Here is an 8,144-nt window from a genome sequence, read left to right as displayed (position 1 = left end):
AATGGCAAATATATGACCAGCATTTCTAACAGTTTGGAGACAGGATATCGCACAAAGTTCTAGTATGTGGTGAACGTGGACAGTGTCCATGATGCTTAGTGGTGGCCAGGTGTTATTTGTGGGACTGAGCTACTGCTATTTCCTTGATATCTGCGTTATATACCTGGACAGAATCACAACCCATAGGGTGCAGGACAAGTCCATTTGTAGAGTAATTTGATGGAAATATTTTGCTGTTGTACACAAAAGAATAATTAAAGGACTGCTGTTTTATTCCTCTTTTTCTCCTGTGTTTAATTGTTTGCCCTATTTGGTATGTTCTTTCCATTATCATTCATGAAGTTATGGTCATTTTAATCCCACTCTAGAATATATCTTAGTCTGTGTAGGGTTGGCTTTGTTGTCATGAAATTGTTTAGTTGCTCTTTGTCATGGAAGTATTTCACTTCTCCATTAACTTAAAAGAGAGTCTTGTAGGGTATAGCCGTCTGGGTTGGAATTTATTTTGATATACCTTGCAAGACTTGACATACTTTACTCCATGCTCTTCTCGACTTGATGGTTTGTGAAGAGAAATCTGTCATTATTCTGATGGGTTTTCCTTTGAATGTGATCTGTTTCTTTTCTCTAGTGACTTTTAGTATACTGTTCCTATGCTGAATTTCTGGGATCTTGATTATTATATGTCTGGGTGTGATTTTAATTGGGTTGATGTTATTTGGAATTTTATATACTTCAGTTACTGAATGTCAGATAGTTTTCCTATATTTTGAAAGTTTTCTGCTATTACTTCTGCCCATATTCTTTTTGTATCATTTGTATTAACTCCTCCTTTCTCATTGAAGCCTATTAGTCTTACATTGTTCATCTTTGCATCATCTTGCAGATGTTGAATTATTTTTTCCTTCATCTTAGTTCTTTTTGAGAGATATTTTCTTACCTTTTCCCTAGCTGCAACCATGTCTTCAAGGTCTGAAAGTCTATGTTCACTTTCATTCAAACGGTTTTGACAGCTTGTGATTAAGGTTTTAATTTCCTGTATATCACTTTGAATCTGCTTCATGCATTCTATTTCTTTCCTATATTACTTATTCATGGATTCCATCATTTTTATATCCTCCTTTATTTTTTATCAGTGTCTTCCTTGAAAGCATTTAATACTTCTTTCATTATAATTTCTGTTTTTACTTCAGAAAATTTTCTTGGCTGATTTCCTCTATACCTTTCTGCAGTTATTTCTTTACTTCAGACACTATTAATTCAGAGATTTCAGGTGTGTGATTTCTAATTTCTTCTATGCTACTGTCTGCTGCATTTGTTTTGGGTGGGCTCAGGGCCTGAGAATGCATTTTTCTCCTTGTCTTTGTCATTTTGTATAGCACTGTTTTCTGCCCTTTCCTGTAGAGTTTCAGTGCAGTTATTACGTTAGCACCAGGTCTGGATCTACCAAGTTCAAACTTGTCAAGTTGGGTATTTCTTGGATCTGGCTGCTATGCTCCACTTTTTCCTGCTGCAACTCTTCGAAGTGAAGGTGCTGTGCCACTCTGGCAAGATGTTCTGTTTCTGGATCAACTGGATGGATCTTGCCTCTAGCCTCTTTGTGGGAATTTCTGCCACAGGGTTCCACATCGGGCCTGTCTGATGGAGGAACTTCCACACATGCCTGGCCTTGTTGCTGTCCAGAGTGAGGATCCTGCGGGCCTCAGGTAGTCCCACTCATATGCCAGGCATAGGTGCTGTGTAGAGTGAAGATCTGGAGGGCGCTGTGCTGCCCCACTCACACACCGGGCCTGGATGCTGGTTGGAGTGAGTCTAGCTTTTCAATTAAGATAGTAGCATAAATAAATTGACAAATTTTGGTAAGTGTCCTCAGCTTTTATGGAATGAACCTTATTTATAACTACAATAGGGGAAATTCTCCTTATGAATGTTACACTGGAGGCAGTATGTAGCTACATTCTGTTTTCATCAAAAAAGAACAGAAAGACATTTTTTACCACACAAAGACCTCAATAATGTATAAAATATCAACCAAATCCGAACCCATTCATGATAATGTCTTACAACACTGGAAATAGAAGGAAACTTCCTCAGCCAGATAAAGGGGCTGTACACATGTGAGAGTGGTAGGAATGATGGGATAAGTATGTTCAAAGTGAAGGAGACTCTTTTGAGGCACTCAATAGCCATATATATTTTATTTTGGTATATATTATAAAGTTTAAAACTTTGCTATATTTTTTCAATTGTAGCACAAATATTTGTGTAGATGTAGTGCATTATTGGGCAATGAACAGGAATGAGTTATCAATACATGTTGCATCATGTATACCTTTTACATGCATTAAAGTAAGTGAAGGAAGCCAGATATAAAAGGTCACAGATTACATTATTCAACTTATTTTCAATGTTCACGATAGGCAATGCCCCTTTACTCATTCCCCTTAATTCTGTTTTTTAATATATATTTAGTATAGGGTCTACAGGGTCTCACTACACAGATTGGACTTATAGTGATCTTCCTGTTTTTAACCTCCAAAGCACTGGGATTACAGGCACATGCCACCGTGCCCAGTCTCAATTATCATCTTAGCACACCCAAGGGGTGGGGCCAGCGCAGCACTCTGGGAATCTAACTCCAGTCCCTGCACCTGTCTAAGTGGGCACTTTAGTCTGCTGGCAGTCCCTTCCCCCTTAATTCTTATACAGGCTCTTTGGCTGATGCTAAGAATAAATTTTATACTAGGTAGGTTATCAAAGGAAAGCATACAGTTTTTATTAATTTTACATGTGTCTGAGGCTCTATTCAAGATAGTAAGGTCCAAAGAAATGGACCAAGGAAAATACTTTTATATATTTATATACTAATAATGGTAAATTTGTGAAGAAATAGAAAGACTAAGAGAACTCTGGACTACCATAGTAAATTCTAGGGAAGTTACTAAGAGATTTCAAGGGGAAATGGGAAACTATGGGGAGATAAATGTGAGTTTAGCAAGTTTATTTATTTAGGTAATTGTATCCCCATTACCAGTCTCTGTTGAGAAAGATTTTTTTTTCACTGTGCTGTAGGAAGGAAATCCCTCACAAAGAATCTTCTATGGATAGCTGTATATAGGGAATGACAGGGAGACTGGTGCTTTCTACAGTTACCATTTCACAGGAAAGTCAACCTATTCTGCAATGATACATCTTTAACTCCTATATTAGAGACTAGGGCTGGAGCAAGGTAAGGTGTGGTGAGGAATGGAGAATGTTAACTTGGAAGGGCTTCCTTTTGGGTTTATGAGAATGTTCTGGAATTTGATAGTGGAGAAGCTTGCAGAGCTCTATGAATTTATGAAACATCATTGAAATGTACAAATGAGTAAATTTTATGTTATTTAAGTTATTCATCAATAAAAATGTGCTAAAAATAAATTTCTAACAGCTCTATTCCCAGTGCTATTTCTGTGTAAGTGAACTCTTTTTCCATGGCAGATCAAACTTTAAAATTTCTTTACTTGTGGAGTGTTATTTTCCATGTGAAAAAACCAGTTAGGCAATAGATTTTTCATTCTTTCTTTCTTAATTTGTTTAGCTGTTGCACATAATCACTTAAATGCCACATTCTTCCTCATCTTTGAAGAGGAGAAAAAGATAGAAATATTTCAAGTTTATAGGGAAGAATTAAAATAAGTTTTACTTACAAAGCAGTATCTGATATATGGAAAGTACTCAATCAAAATAAATGCAATCTACTCTATGGAATGAACATGAAACACCCTTGTATAAACCAATAAACTGCTTATGAATTACAAGATTTCTTCAAATTTGTGTAGGACTGAACTAGGTCTAAAGTCTAAAGACTTCTGGTAGAACTCTCTGTTTTATTTCAGATTCAGCATGTACAATGGTTTGCCTCTCAGTTCCTCTTTTCTTCCACCTGGTCTTAATTTTGAATTTCCTGAACTGGTCCTGTGTATAAAAGTCTCAGTGCCACCTCTGAGTCAATATCTTTCATGTAGGCATAGTTCCAAACCTTTGGAGCTTTTGGATGAAACTAGAGTGGCATTGAAAATGGTTTTGGACCTGTGATATATATACAATAAGGGGATTTTGCTTTCCTTTGGCACTATTAGTCAAATTTTACTTTCTGGACATCATAATGGTATTTTTTTTAGAGTTTTACAGTCAGATAACAACTGTGCCTAAGGAGGAATTTATAGCCTGATTATAAACTGAAGTAAAAGTAAAAGATCTCATTTCATTTACAGGGACTTTCAGAACTTTATAAATAAATGTACACATTTTAATTTAAAAACATACATAGTTCTTACACACAACTTTGGAAATAAATTGTTTGAAAAATACCATTTGTGTATCAAGATGACAATGTTTTAATGAAAAATTAGAAGAAAATAGAGCATTAATTCAGTGTCACCTATTTGTCTCAAAAGCAAGAACAATGAGAACTTAATAGGAATGACAATACAGCGACCAAACCAACATTTGGATATTTGTCAAAACTGAATTAACTGTGTCTTCGAAATCAAAGTATATGGCAAGATGAATGTTTCATCTCAGCAACTGTTACCTTTTCAGCTTAATACTTTTAAAACACAGAAGAGGGCACAGTTCTCTGCTTACAGGCTTCTTAAGTGTGTGCCTGATGATCTGGAGATAATCTTCCACATCTGGAATCTAACCACCAAGTAGGTCAATTTTAAATTAGCCTATATGACCCTGTGTCTTCTTCATTGCCAAAGTAATGCACTTGTCAGATGTATTGAAAGAGAAACTGTACTCTTGGTAATATGAAAAGTTCAAAACTTCTAAAAGTGTTAACATCAGGAAAAACCAAACTGTCATGGTCACCAGCTGTATTTCTCTAATTTCCAGCTGTATTTTTTCTAACAGTCAGTTGAGGTAAGCTCTAAATGCCTCTAATCCCATTTCTGCATACAGTTCTGGCCTTCTTTCTTATAGGGCTGTGTTCAACAGAGTCTGAAGTTCAACAGAGTCTGAAGAGTCTGAAGTCTCCAAAATCTTTTATTTGGTAATCAAAAGCTCTTCTTCAGCATATATAGCTCTTGTGGGAAATAGTGCTATCCAAGGAAGATGAGTATCAAGGTTATCAATGAAAGCATTGAACAAAGAAGACTTGGGTCACAACTATGATTCACAAAGTGAGACATATTTCCATATTGAGCTACACCCATTGTGAATTCATCAGATTCATACTTCAGATCAGACATATATAATTCCTCTGTTGTTACATAACTGCCACCATCTTTCAGCTTCTTCACTTGTAATTACCTCTCCACCACATTTCATGGCAAAACTCATTCTTTTTTTCTTCACAAGGGTCTTTACATCCCAGCCACAGCCATTGCTAGTTTGCAAGATGCAAAGGGAATACTATGTGCATTTCTGTACAATCCCTTTGGGGCAATAAGATCCACATTGGCATCTTGAGTTGAATTGATAGATGGGAGTATGGGGGTAGATTTTAATTTGTCAGTTCTTATTGTAAGCAAATACAACTTCAACCTCAGCAGGACAACATTTCTCAAAGAAGCAATCTGTGCAGGAACAACCAATGGTCACTTCATTGACTGAGCTTATTCCGGGTGCACACACACAAGCACATGCAAATGCATATGTGTAAAAGGAGATATATTATAGGAACTGGTTCATTTACTATGGAAGCTGTGAAGTCCCACTGTCTGTCATTTGCAAGTTAAAGAACCAAAAATTTGGTGATATAATTAGCTCAATGTAGAAAGCCTGAGGAGCAGGGCTTCTGATGTTGAAAGGAAGAAGAGAAAATGCATGCTATACCTCACAATATTCATTAATGCAGTATGTCTATAGGTGGGCCATCTAAATCAACAGTATTTTCAACAAATATCACTCCTTTATGATTCTTTCTTCTGTTAAGTTCATCTTGCCACTTTTGAAGAATTATCCTTTGTTTAGCTTTCCTTACAATGTATTGAACAATAGCAAATTTTAGGTTTTTTTATTGTTTTTTGGAATTATTGCTTTGCCTTTCTTTACCTAAGATAAATAATTATGCTTGTCATTAAAGAATGGATGAAGCAGTAATGGGCACCTGAGATTTTGCAAAGGTTCCCAAGTATTTGGAGAGTCTGGTCATCCTTTCCATTTAAAAAGATAATATCCCATATCCTTTACTACCATGCAGTCACATAAATATTTCACTTTATAATTGCTTAGATTCCTTTTGGTGACTCCAATCAATTTACATGTGAGCTTTTCTTTTCTACATAACTTCTGAAGAGTATCTAGTCAAACTAGGCAAGGCACACACCAAGCTTCTCCTGCCTCAGCCTAGCTGCTACCATCTTGGAGAGGTTTCACTCAAACTTGCTCCATTGGACAAGATGGCTTGGCTGGCCCATTGACCCATTCCCTCTGTGCATACTCAACTGGGTTCCCAGCTGCTGGACTCTTGCCTCACAAAATTATTGTCTTGCTATTAATCATTTTATGTCCTCATTTTCTTTTCTGCACATCTCACCATCTTTCCACCTTCCTCTACTTTGGTGGCTTCTATCTAAGTCCCCTGTGCAGCAAGGTAAAGTGGAAGGGAAGACCTCAGTCAGTGTGGTGTAGCCTGCATACTGATTTGTAATGTTCCAGATTTTTCCTTGCTCATTGTAAAAATCGAAACCATCAACATTTCCCCTTTAATTCTCCTCAACTGAATGAGTCCAATATAATAATATAGATCATAAAAAGCAGACAGATGTACAGCTACTTTCTCTTAGTTCAATGAGAGGAAAGGTTTGTACTAATATTGTTTAGACAAGACATGATGTCTACATCTTGTCCTCTGAATAACTACTACAAAGACAACAATATACAATGTATTAATTTTTGTAACTGTCCTACTAGCCTGTTTTCAAACTGTTTCATTGCTATTTTTTCTCAAAATGAATAAAACATTTACAAAATAAAAATAAAATAAAATAAAGAGCAGAGAGCTTTTCTCAGCTGTTACAAAGAAATGTGGCAATGGAGCAGGGCCCAAGAGAAAATAAATGGTGTCAGCTTTGAAGACTGAGGAAAGAGAGTCAGGCAGCAGGGAATGTGGACAGCCTCAGGAACCTGTAAATGTATCTTGGTTACTTTTTCACTAGCTGCTGGGACAAAATATCAACACCCAAAATGAAAGAAGGAAAGGTTTATTTGGCTCACAGTTAGTGAAGGTTTCAGTCCCTACTATGCTGGCTCCAAGGCAAATGGCAGCAGTTCATGTAGGCAGAAAACAACAAAGAGCAGAGGAGGAGCAGCACCAGTGGTGTCCATCAAGACTCTCTTCCTTCTATGCTGACTGTGAGGACCGGTGCTCCATGGTGAGAATCGGAGCTCCTCCAAAGTGGCACAGCTGAGACGATCAAGCTCCTTCAAAGTGGAACAGCTGAGAAGTTGCATGGCAAAGATCAGAATTCCTCCCGGGAAGTGGGGTGCAGAAGCCTTCCTCAACTCCTTTATATACCCTTTTTGCGATGAGTCACTCTGGGGCAGGGAATAGTGTGGAGGCCCCACACACCCCAAGGCATGGAATGTGGATACAGCCAAGCTTCCAAAATCTCAAGTTGACACAATGTATCAACTACTACAAAATGGCAAGAAAACAACCTCTTGCCTGAGGACCAAAGAATAAACCTAGCTCTCCAAAACCTTGATTTAAACCCAGTGAAATTCATGTCAGATTTCTCATTTACTCTATTAGAGTTCTTCAGAGAAACACACAGATGTAGAAAGATAGACAGACAGACAGACACACACACACACAAAAAAAAAACTACATGCAAATTCACATGTGTAACAGGAGGTTTATTATAGGAACTGGCTCATTTATTATGGAAGCTGAGAATACCACAATCTGCCACTTTCAAATTAAATAACCAAAATTTGGTGACATAATTAGTTCAACATAGAAAGCTTGAGGATCAGGGCTTCCAATGTTGAAGGGCAGAAGAGAGAATGCATGAGATACCTCACAGCTCAAAGAGAGGGAGAAGAAGAGGGAGGGGGAGAAGGAGAAGGAGAGGGAGAGGGAGAGAGAGAGGAGAGGGAGAGAGAGAGAATACTCCCTTCCTTTCCCCTTCCCCTTTCCTTTCCTTTCCTTT

The 8,144-nt window shown here is 37.4% G+C and overlaps 1 pseudogene; it reads right to left on the bottom strand.

Annotated features, from left to right (window-relative positions):
- Positions 1-4,915: 4,915 nt before the first annotated feature.
- The window catches only part of LOC101570011, a 6,916-nt pseudogene continuing 3,687 nt past the window's right edge, over positions 4,916-8,144 (bottom strand).

The sequence above is a fragment of the Octodon degus genome, unplaced genomic scaffold, assembly GCF_000260255.1.
Source record: "Octodon degus isolate 3935 unplaced genomic scaffold, OctDeg1.0 scaffold00377, whole genome shotgun sequence".
NCBI lineage: Eukaryota > Metazoa > Chordata > Mammalia > Rodentia > Octodontidae > Octodon > Octodon degus.
The sequence above is the reverse complement of the archived record's forward strand: the minus strand, read 5'-3'. Positions and strand labels throughout refer to the sequence as shown.